The sequence below is a fragment of the Peromyscus eremicus genome, chromosome 11, assembly GCF_949786415.1.
Source record: "Peromyscus eremicus chromosome 11, PerEre_H2_v1, whole genome shotgun sequence".
In the NCBI taxonomy this organism is placed as follows: Eukaryota; Metazoa; Chordata; class Mammalia; order Rodentia; family Cricetidae; genus Peromyscus; species Peromyscus eremicus.
Window position 1 is genome coordinate 75,904,703 of NC_081427.1, and position 12,993 is coordinate 75,917,695.

Here is a 12,993-nt window from a genome sequence, read left to right on the forward strand (position 1 = left end):
TGGTGTGAGACAGAAGGAAACCAATAAAAAGGGACCTTTGTCTTTAAGATTCTAATTCTCTCCATGCTTACTCTTGATTTCTCGGAATCCTTTCTTACATGTCATGTCATCTTTAAATCTAAACTTTCCATTTTGATAAAAAATAAGTTTTTCCAATAGCAATCTCTGAAGTCTCCAGAAGGAAGATGGGGCCCCAACAACAATTCTACCCAATCCAGAATGATGCCATGGTAATCATCATCATACTACACTTCTTGCCATAATTTCAGACAATCTTATCCATTACTCGGAGACTTGCTGTGGAATCTACAGTTAGTCTAACTGAGATTTAACTGTCTGAGCTTTCTCACAGTACCCAACAGAGATACCATCACCTCCTAAACATCAGGAAGCAATTCTAAGAAAATGACGCCCCTTCTCCCTAAGGTTTGGTATTTCTCAGGGTTGTGGATGATGGTTATAGGGTTGGGGGTGGAAGAAAATATTAAACTCAGTATTCTCTTTAAGAAAAAAAAAATTGTCTCAAAAAAAGGGAAAAACAGAAATAGAATGGATAGGTATAAGATATTATTGTAGATTATTGTATATACTCGTAAACAAATTTAGTAAAATAGCAGCCTTAGATAATTTGCACTGTTATGGATTCTTATATGTTGATACAAATGTAAACTATCTTTATATTCCTGTTTAAGATAATTTGTATATTGATACAAATACAGAACTATATTTGTTATAATGTACATATATTTCTACTCTTTTTTTTTGTTTTTTTTCGAGACAGGGTTTCTCTGTGTAGCTTTGCGCCTTTCCTGGGACTCACTTGGTAGCCCAGGCTGGCCTCAAACTCACAGAGATCTGCCTGCCTCTGCCTCCCGAGTGCTGGGATTAAAGGCGTGCGCCACCACCGCCCGGCTATTTCTACTCTTATTTGAAATATTTGTATATTGATACAAATGTAAATTTGTATCTGTCATACTGTATGTATGTTCTACTTCTGTTTAGGATATTCTGTATATTGATATATATTTAAATTATTGTCATATTGCATTATACATTCCTACCTCTGTTATAAACATCTTGTGTATTGTCACAATTTTGAAGTCATCTTCCTTTACCATACATTTGCTTATAGACTGTTTAACTTGTTTACATGAAGCCTTAGTCCTTAGTTTATTTAGATAGATAAGACTTATAGATTTATAGTCACCTATGCTTGTCATCTCTATAGTTATGTTAGTTAGGTTATCCAGATTTACAGATACATAGATCGGATGGACAGGTAATTTTCAAACACTTCATAGACCTAGAGAATATGGCATTTAAATAAAGTAGAATTCTGTTGACATGAGACACAATTGCTCCTGGCAGCACCAATTTGATCCCAAGAGAACATTGGGCTTCTAAGACATTTCCATTTGGAAGTTTGTCTTCTTGGCACAAAATGGTCACATTAGGTGACTGTCCAGGCTGACAGCTGTCTCTGTCTACTTTTGCAAGATTCCCAAAACTTGCTTGCATCCATCTTCCATTTCTCAAGTACCATTATATTCTTTCTCAGGTCTTTGATGGGATTGAAGACTAGCAGTTATAGTTACAACGTAGTGTATATATATAAATATAAATATATATATATATATAAATATATATATATATATATAATATCTTAGATAGAACATATTAAGTATTAGATTCAGGTTCTTTAGGATAGGACACCTTTTGGAATGATCACCCTTTTAGTGGTCAGTTACATGGGTGCTCATATGTCAGTTCCTTGTCTCTCAGGCCCCATACTTTCCTCCACTCTAGGAACTACTGAGATGCTGGATGTGGAATTGAGGTAGATTCAAGAGGATCTTGAACTTCAGACGAGCTTAAGGTACGTCATGAGTTCAAACCCAGCTTGAATTATTAGGGAGCCACTCACTCATAAAACAAAGATAGTGAAGTCTTTTCAGTAGGCACAATTTGGAGTCTACTTACTCTCTGGTGTAGGTGTAACCGTCTTATTAAATAAGAAACACAGAGCCGATTCAAAGATGAAAGCCAAGAAGTCAGAGCAATAGCTAAGAGCTGAAATTAAAAACCTTACCCTTCACTGCCACTGCTGTCCTACCTCTCCGCAAGAGACCTACTTCCTGTGTGTTTGTGCTTTTTATTGAGTTTCTATTCTGCCTTTTCATTGGTTGTAAACCCAACCACATGACCTCCTCATCATACTGCCCGTCTGTACAGACCTCCAGGTTTTCTATGGTTGGTATTGAGATTAAAGGTGTGTGTCTCCATGCTGGCTGTATCCTTGAACACACAGAGATCTGCCTAGCTCTGCCTCCCAAGAGCTGGGATTAAAGGCGTGTGCCACCACCACCCGGCCTGCTATGGCTTGCTATTAGCTCTAACCCCCAGGCAACTTTATTTATTAACATACAAATAAAATCATATTTCAGTACAAATGAAATATCACCATATTTTCCCTTTTCTATTTTAATAAAAAGAAAAAAGGAAAAAGGTTATAACTAACATAAGAAAAACTATATACAAAAGTACAATAACTATATATTATATATGCAAGTAATAAATACCTAAACAATGTCTAGTCCATTTGTATTTGACAAATTCAGAGAAAATAATTCCATTATTTATCCTATTTTGGTAAGTCCAAAATGTACCTAATTCACTTTCTATCCTAACTAATCTTCAACTATAACTAACTAATCTTCAACTCCCTCAGAGACCCAAGAAGGAAATAATATTATTTAATAAAAAATAAAAACAGGAAGTGTGTGCAAGCAGCTTCCAAAAAAAAATGTGAGTTGACAGAAACCGCCAGCTGCCTGGATAGTCACCTGAGGTTTCTCCACAGTGCTGGGGCATCATCTTCAGCCTATAGGCTTATTGTATCTGACAGACTCATTTGTGAAGTAGGATGTACACAAGGTCAATAGTTCGACCTCACACTGGGTGAGAGCAGTCCATGTACCAGAAACACCTGAATTCCACTAGTGTACTGTCGTGATTCAGGATTTTAAATTCTGGAAATTATTGATTTTTTTTAAATTCAGCTGTCCATTCTTCTTGGCTATGTGTGTATGTGGCTTCATCTCAGCATCCCGTTCTTCTCCACATCCCTCTATTAAATGCCAGTCTACTATTGAGAGGTACGAGTTTAGTTACTCTTCAAGAATAACTGTTTCAGCTGTCATTCCACTGCACATCAGAAGCCATCTCCCCACTGCCTGTTCAGCTGCCTTCCAAGAAAAGGGCACTGTACCTTTTCCGGATTGTGAAGGCCACTTCAGGGATGGTGTCATATTGTCCTGGCCTTAGAAAATGCCTTTTGATAAATCCATAACCACACTTGTTTTGGCAAGAATCAGTAGTCCTTTGTTTCGTGTCCTGTCTGTCCATTTTGTCCTATTATCAGCAGTTGATTCAAGGATACTTTGTTGTCCATTGGCTAACTTTTGCCACAATGAAAGTTAACTCCATATGCAGTTTCTTCAATGCCCCTATTTTCTCTGAAGTAGATTGGTACTGCCAGGAGCTGACATGTCTCATAGTCAAAGAAAAATTTTCTAAGTTATTGAAACATTTTAAATGCCATATTCTATAGATCTCTGAAGGGTTTGAAGATGACCTGTCTATCTAAAATATATCTGCTCAATCTTGAAAACATACCTAATATGACTACAAGTTCTATTATAATGTCTAACTACTAACTTTCATTTCTTTATATCCTAATAGTTGGTAATAATAACATTCAAGGATCAGAAAATTGCATTACATTGTTAAATGAACAGTATAAGTACAATTTGAAATATACATATAACATTTTCTAACAATATCAATTTCAATATATATAATTTGTATATAATATAAAACAATCCAATCCAATATAAAGTATTTAAAACTAGTAATTGTCTTTTTTTAAAACAAGAACCTTAAATCTAATCTCCTTTGCTTAGCCCTTTTCCTAACCCTTGACAACAACTTGTAACCAACCCCCCTAAACAATGAAAATTATCCCAGACCAAAAACCCATTAAAAGACCAAAAAAACCCACCCGCCCCACACTACCTCTTTGGGAATGTGGGTGTCGTATTCTTAAAATTACTTCCTGCTGGGTATGGGCAAAGGTATCTTTATCCTGAAAAGAAAAATTTTAGGTTAATTGTCAAATTCTAGGAAAGGTAACTATATCCTTCGTTATCCAGTCTGTGTATAATGCCAAAGTTCAGGGTTTATCTCATCCTTATTCAAAGTAGTCTTTGAGACTGGATCATCTCAGCTAGCCCTCTCAAAATTGCTCTGAGCACTTTGTAGTTCAAAGCTGATTTGTAGATGATGTTTGTCAGCTTAGTGATATTATTATTGTCCACATGGAATTGTTGTTGTTGTTGTGGGGCCCTATCTTTTTCCTGGAGACTTCAGTTGATGTTAGGCCTGGCCGTGATTTCCTGCAGAAAACTGATAAGAGACTTGAACACAAAGACATGTGTAGGCAGCTAATTGAAGCCTTTTTTCTTTCTAGAATTAGTTAGTACTCTATATGACCATTAATTCCTTAGCAAAATTTAGAATATATATATATATATATATATATATATATATATATATATATATATATATATATATATATATATATATCTTGTAAATTTTGATATACTCTGGGATTACATCTAAAATGTGTTTTAATTTGAAACTTTCTTATGTGTATACACATATTGACATGTGTGTGGGTACCTGTGTGTAGGTGGGTGCACAGATGGAGGCCAGAGTGGTAACTCTCAATATCAATGGTCTCAAATCCCTCCTCAAAACACAGACTAACAGATTGGATTTGAAAACAAGATCTATCCTTCTGTTATATCTATGAGGGTGAGATTCAGAGAATGAGTTTATCCCTGCTCTTTGACCAGGCATGTGATCACACCAACATGTGCCCTCCTCCTGAGACAGGGTCTGTGGTAGTTTGAATAGGAATGGCCCCTATAAACTCACAAGTTTGAAAGCTTGACCCATAGGGAGTGACACTATTAAGAGGCCTTGTTGGAGGAAATGTGTCACTGTGGGGGCAGGCTTTGAGGTCTCATATGCTCAAGCTATGCCTAGGGTGGCACACAGTCTTTGTCTGCTGCCTGCAGGTCAAGATGTAGAACTCTCAGCTCCCTTATCCTGCACCATGTCTGCCTGCACACTGCCATGCTTCCAATCATGATAATAAGGGACTAAACTTATGAAACTGCAAGTCAACCCCAATTAAATGTTTTCCTTCCTTTATAAGAGTTGCTGTGGTCATAGTGTCTCTTTATAGCAACAGAAACCCTAACTAAGACAGGGCCTCTCCCTGAACCTGGAGCTTGCCTTTTTTGGAAAAAAGGCATCTGCTTGGCATATGTCAGGTCTGGGCATCAAACTCAGGTATGCATGCTTACACACATTGCACACTAAGGTACCTCCTCACCTCCTCCTCTTCTTTTTCTCTAAGATTGATTTTATTTTGTGTACACAGTGAAACCCTGCATTTAAAAACAAAAATTTGGCAAATGTTTTTCTGTTGACTTAGGAGCCACACCTAAATCTATGGATATTTCAACTACTATCTGTGCCCCATGGCCCCACAGTCAACATCCAGCCTTTCAGACTGCAGACTGCCAGAATTTCAAGTCCCATGGGCTCAGCAGTAGCTGCCAAAATAGGTTTTAACAAAGTCTCTATCATTTTATTTACCAATAAACACTCAAGTGTCAGATGTTGGGGTGAAAACCTACTAGATCAGAGAAGCTGAGAAGCAATCAACTGAACTTCCTTTTGGGATGGAGACCCAGCAAGAGAAGCATCTCTCTACTTATCCCAAACCAAAAAAGACTGCAAATCTCTAAGTACCTCCCTTCTCCTTCCTGTGCTCTATCTGTCTTCCTGGCTTCTCTGTCCTCTTTGTGGCTAATTTCTGTCAGCTAGTTGCTGGCTCTGCCCTTGATCCACAATCTCAATACAATCTCAAAGTTTCACAGTGTAATCATATCCCACACCAACTATTACTTTATCTGTGTGTTTGCAAGACACAATCTGTGTGTGGAGTTTAGAGGACAACTTTCAAGAATGGGTTCTCTAGTTCTACCATGTGGGTCACACTCAACTCGTCAGGTTTGGCAGTAAGTGTTTTTATCTACTGAGCCATCTCAACGATCCTTATTGCATTTTTTTTTTTGAGATATAGTATTCCTCTGTAGCCCAGCCTTCCCTGGAAGTCAGAGCCTCTGTCTGTCCTGTCTGTCATAAAGAATTTGTGACTTCCCCCAGCACCCCACTCCTTAGTACTCAGACTTGAGATTCTGATATTTGGCCAACCATGGGCATGTAAGTCAGCCACACATCTGCCTCACCCACATATCCACATCAATCTTGCTCTGCACCACTGCTCACACTCCTTCAACCCATGTACATGCTTCCTCCAGGACCCAGCCCCACCTCTCCTTGTCACATCACTCTGGCCTGGATGGACACAGCCCTTGTGGTATCCATTAGCCAGTAGAGTCACTTTAACTTATTTTTTAATTTTTATTTATTTATTTACTTATTTATTTTTCAGACAGAGTTACATGTAGCCCAGGCTAGCCTCCAACTACATATGTAGTGGAGACTGACCTTGGCCTACTGACCCTCTACCCTTCATGTCAGCAGTGCTGGGATGACAGAAATGTATCACTGTGCCTAGCTGAACACTTCATTCTTATCTAGAAATACTGGGAGGGTAGCTGAATGAGTAAGGTGTCTCCCCAGTTCTTACATTACTCCTCATGCCTAATATATACACAATGGGCTACCCTTCTTCCAATATTCTAATCATTCCAACATCTATGTCAGAGGTACTGGTGTAAGTCTGTAGCTGGCTAATTTGTATGGAAGTACAAATAGATCTGCCCAGCCTTGGCAGCTGCCTGTACATTCTGGCCCTTCAAACCTAGGCCACATGAGCCCACAGCCCCATCCTGAGTGAACAGAGATTTGCATTCTTTTGTATATATTCATGTAGTATCCAAAACATCCAGAGGAGGATGATAGCTACCTATCCATTTGCTTCAGTGACTAGGTGTGGGCAATACATCCCTATGCACTATACAAAGAAACCAGAAAAGGCAATAGGTCCCTATGCTGAACCCCATACAGTACACAAAATATGCCACAAGAGTGTGATAGATCCCCATGCCTTTCCCAAAGTGTCCAGAAAGGCGAGATAGAGTCCCATGCAGTATCAAAAGAATCCAGAACCAGGCGATAGATTACTCTTTGAGTACTTCAAGTTTCCTGAAGAAGTAAATAGATTCCCCCTTCAATACGCACAGAATCCTTAAGTGGGTGATAGATTCCCACTATGATACTCATGTAATATACAAGTACCCAGAAGAGGGCATCAAGAAACAGGGGGAAGTTCCACTTTCAGTACCCAGAACAACTAGACAAGGGTGATGATAGATGCCATGCCTTTCCCAAAGTATCCAGCATAAGGTGATAGCTTCCAATGTAGTCGCTTCAGCAAACAGAAGATTGTCATTGATTCCCTTCCTGTACCCAAAGCAGGCAGAAAGGGGTGATAATTCCTCCATTCCTATCTTAGTTAGGGTTTCTATTGTTGCTTTGAAACACCATGACCAAAAAGCAAGTTGGGGAAGAAAGGGTTTATTTGCCTTACATTTCCATATCACTGTTAATTATTGAAGGAAGTTAGGCAGGAACTCGAACTCAAGGCATACACAGAAGAGGGCAATAGATTTCCATGCACATCCCCATGCAGTACCCAAAGCATCCAGAAATCAACAATAGAATCCTTTGCAATATCCAAAGCATCTAAATGGAGGCGATAGATCCCAATTTAAATCTCCGTGCAGTATGCAAAGAAACCAAAATCAGGCGAGAGGTCCCCAGAAGTACATGAAGCACCTAGAAGAGTGTGATAGAGCCCTGTGCAGTAAGACAAACAGGCAGAAGAGGGTGATAGATTAACTTATAGTACTCAGTGTACCCAGAAGAGACCACTTGAGCCCCATGCAGTATTCAAAGAATCCAGAAAAGGGCAAGAGATCTCCTTGCAGGGAAAAAAAAATCTGGAAATGGGTGATTGCTCTCCATTCACTTGCATCTGCAATAGATCCACATGCAGTACCCAAAGCTCCCAGAAAAGGCAATAGTACCAAAACACCCAGAAGAAGGTAATAGATCTCCATGCAGTACCCAAATGTCTTATACAGTTTTGCATTGCTCTGAAGAAACACCATGACCATGGCAATTCTTACAAAGAAAGGATTTAATTGGTGCTTCCTTACAGTTTCAGAGGTTTAGTCCATTATAATCATTGTGTAAAACAGCAGCAGGGCATCAGACATGGTCCTGGAGAAGTAACCAAAAATTCTATCTATACCCAGATCAGCTGACAGAAGGGAGAGGCTCTGTGCTTCAAATGGGCTTTTTGTAACCTCCAGTGGAACACCTCCTCCAACAAGACCGTATCTCCTAATTTTTTCAAATAATGTCATTCCCTGGTAACCAAGTATTTGAATCTACGATGCTGATGCTATGGAATCTATACTCATTCACACCACCATAGAAAGCATGCAGAATAGTGTTAGATGTGATGCAGTACCCAAAACATCCAGAAGAGGGTGATAGGTTCCCATGAAGTACTTTCAGAGAGCAGATGGGAATGATGCACCACCTTGCAGTACCCAAAGTATCCAGAAGAAAGTGATAAGTCCCCATGCAGATGCCTGGGAAGCACCCAGAGCATCCAGATAAGGGCAATAGAGTTTCATACAATTTCCAAAGCATCCAGAACTGGGCAATAGATTCCCCTTGGTGTACTCAGAGCATTCTGAAGTAGGCAATAAACTTCCTTGTGGTGCCCACAGAATACTGAAGAGCCCCATTATTAGTGAGGGATGGGCAATGGCGGGTGTCATCATAGCCACCTGCCGAGGGCTGCCACTATAGCATGGGCAGGGTCGCAGGCCACTACTGCTGAGCGATCAAAAAATAAAAATAATTCTCCACTTTCTACTCCTTTTCCTTTGCTCCCAAACCTGCTTGTTTCTCTATGCTCTCTGTCTCTCCCTAAACTACATAAATTTCATGTCCGTATGTTTGTTACAACATGGGAGTCAGAAATGGAGAGGCTCCTGCCCTTCCCTGCAATGTCTAAAGCTGCTGCCTTTGCAGCATGCATGCAGATACTCCCTAGCAAGAGTGCTTGCTGAATTTAATCCCAGGGATGAGGAAGCCAGATATCCACACAGGGCTCTCAGCGCCCCGCCCCCCTCTCGGTGCTCCACCCATACAGATGTTTTCCCTTCCACAAGGGGTTCATTTCCTGCCAGAATTACTGTTCCTTTCATAGTGCGGGGGCAGCCACCCCTCCCTGCAGTACCTGCAACTGCTGGTTCTCCCCTACACATGTGTGTGCTAGGCTGGCTCCTACAGCCTGAAGCACCACCTGGAGATCTCCTTTTCTGCTCCCTTCCCTCTCCCATGAGCTATGATCCTGTCTGCAGAAGCCTAAAAGACACTAAAAATCTTTTCTCTATATTTTTAAGTTATGCTGTTAACTCTTATCTCAAGATTTATAAGTTGCCCATCAGGCATGGTTTAAAAATCTATATAATTCGAAACAAACTATCCTTCCCATGAGAAGTTTTTGTTTGTCTATTTCTTGAGAAATCTGTGTCATTAGAAAGTTTGTTTGTGCATTCTTGTGTGTTCAGCAAAAGCTTAGATGGTTTTTGGTGTTCTATTTTATTAAAAACCTGTTTCTAGAGTTGGGGTCTGGCTCTTCCCTCCTGTAGATTCAAGCATGTTTATGCCCTGTGTCAGATTGAATTTCATGGCACAGAGAGCAAAGCAGAACTGCCAAAAAACTGGACTTGTTTGTGTAAACATTTTACACTTCAATATTTATAAGTTCATTTCATTGAATTTCATTAAAAATCTGTTAAATCTGTAAAAAGGGTTAACTAGTAACATGTGGTTGATAGTTAAAAATCAATGCATAGGTAATCTTAAAGAGATGTGTGCCATGATCCCATTCTGGCATATAAGCAACATGTGGCTTGCTGCCATCTCTAGACAGCCACATGGGTGGTCGCCATTTTTGATAGGGTTGGAGAAAATGAATGCCATGTGACTTCACCACTACATTTAAAGGTGACCACATGGAATGGGCCTCCCAAGGAGACAACAACAGGTCTCCAAGATACTTTTATATTAGGATAGACTTTTGTGTGATAATTCCTGTCTTGTCCTAAAAATAAGGTTTATAAATAAATCTCAAATATAAAATAATCAATAATCTACACAATTAGAGCTTGCTTTTACCTCCTGTGGATTATGGTTGTGCTCTGTTTTTTCCTCTTGAAGTAAAAAAGGGTACTTTATTTTTGAAAGATCTTAAACTTTATGTACTTTATTTTTGAAAGATCTTAAGAGGAACTTTCAAAACTTTACATTTAAATTACAAAAATGTGAGACATATTTGAAGAAACAGCTTTTAAAAATATTTACTGTTTTTAAGACATTTTAAGTTCATAAAAGATTTTATTATAATATAATCTTGATAAATAAGTAGCTTTAACAATAACAAAACTTCAGCTTCTTTCTCAGTTCTCTTTGTGAGTAAAATTCAGGTTGCAGGCCTCATTCTCCTAGAGCTCCTACTAGGTCTAGATACAGTGTACCTTGTTACCAGACTCAGAATAGAGATAAATCTGCAAAACAGATTTTAATGTAACATTTTACTATTCCATTATTTAAAAGAACTCACTCTACAATGACTGCTCTCAGTAATCAACCATCTATGTCTCCTGGCAAATGATTAGATTTTTAAAAAGGTATGAAGTTTAAACCTTAAGTTGTGAGGATCTATAAAAATATTTTACAGTCTAAGAAGATGTATTAAGGTGTATAAATGCAAGTTACAGAAGTCTAAGAACATTAAGATCTGGGTGGTAAGGATTTAAAAGGGTGTTTTCAGATAAATAAATGAGTACAATTTGTAAAGTTATAAAGATGACTTAAGGTATATAAAAATGTTTCAAATTTCTTTTCAATTCTATGCTATTATTGTGCTAAGATTTCAAAATTTCAGAGTTTTAACATTAACAAATGGAGTTCTAACAAGCTATTAATCTTGTTCTGAAAACACTGACTACTTATTGTTTAGTCACAAGCTCGATTTTAAGTTTCCTTTGGTTGTTCTCTAAATATAGACTTAAAGGTGCTTCTCATCACACTAAAGACGTCTCTGTCCAACCTTTATCTGACTCTCTGGACATAGGAAAAAGTTCACGCTTTTTAACCAAAGCCATAGACTTTTCTATGACCTCAAGGTGTATAAATCTGTTCCAGCTGTTTTTTGTTGTTGTTTTGTTTTGTTTTGTTTTTTGTTTTGTTTTTTAAGACAGGGTTTCTCTGTGTAGCTTTGCGCCTTTCCTGGATCTCGCTCTGTAGACTAGGCTGGCCTTGAACTTACAAAGATCCACCTGCTTCTGCCTCCCGAGTGCTGGGATTAAAGTCATGTGCCACCACCACCTGGCTCTGTTCTAGCTGTTTTGTAGACACCAGTTAACTGACTTCTCTACAGTATGGATTTCAATACAATTGTTATGCTAATATATCTAAAACTTCAATCTCCTTTGGTAAACTGAAATTTATATAAGCTTCAAAGAATGAGAGTCATAAGGCCTGAATCCATCTGACAACAAATCAATCAAAAAAGGTTCCAAATGTAAGATTTTTCTTACGCTCCAAATTTTAACGTCTACCCAGTCTAGAACCTGTAAACTACAAGCTGCTGAGCTCTGGACTTGCTGAAAACTGATGTGAACCAGTCCAGCTGATATGAATGCTCCCTGTCCCTTCACCTAGAGCAGATAATTAAATGTATTTAATAAATGCCCCATTGCCCAACCTTTGACAAGCCTTTCAGCCTTCCTGGGCACTGACAACCTATGCCTCAGTTCATCTGAAAGCAGCTAACAGAAGAGAGTATATTGTCCCTGCCCCCATAACAATTGCTAAATAAGACTAAGTCAAAAGAAAACTCCCTGACATAGGGGATACAATGACTACCTATAATGCCAACTGACACACACACATACACACACACACACACACACACACACACACACACACACACAAATGGGTTCAAATTTATCAACAGGTAGATTCATTAAAATTGTTCAATAATAAACACTTGGCCTGCTTTATGCAGAACAAAGACATATTGTTCTTCACAAGGCCTTTGGCCCTTCTGCTTTCTCTTAATTACTATTGACTCTTACATCATTAATATAATAACTAAATGATAGTTCCTATCTGGGTTCCATTAGCCTGATGGTTATTAGATCCTACTGTAAACTAGAATCCATCTTGGTCAGTATTTAAAATTTTAATAAAAGCCAATTTTAAACTTTATCTTCTGTCCCTAATGTTTATCTGTTTTCAAACCTAGGAAAAGAGGCTGAGGTTCCTATTTAACATATCAAAGCTAGACCTGATTTCCAGGTTCTCCCAGTATCCCTCAGTCCCTATTTGTTATAGGGTATGGTTCACATACCTTGTCCTAAATTTAACAAAAAGCTAACAATGGCTCCACCTATACTAGCTCCCAATTTAAGGCCTTCTGCCCACAATGGGAGATTGCCCATTGGGGATTCCTTACAATCCCCAGGGATAAGGGATCATAAAAATCCAAAAACCCAACCAAATCAAAACCTATCAAACTCTAAGGACTCAACTTAAAAACAAAAAGAACAATATTAAAAAACTCCAAATATCCTCCCTTCTTGGTAAGATGGCATTACCCCATGAATAAAATATGAAAGAGACCTGACTCCCTTCTCACAAAAGAAAGTGTTTTTTTTTTCCACAGAAAGGTCCAATCAAGGCTTATTTGGGTCCAGCCAGAAATGTATGACATCACCCTGCCAACCAGAAATACGACCTGCC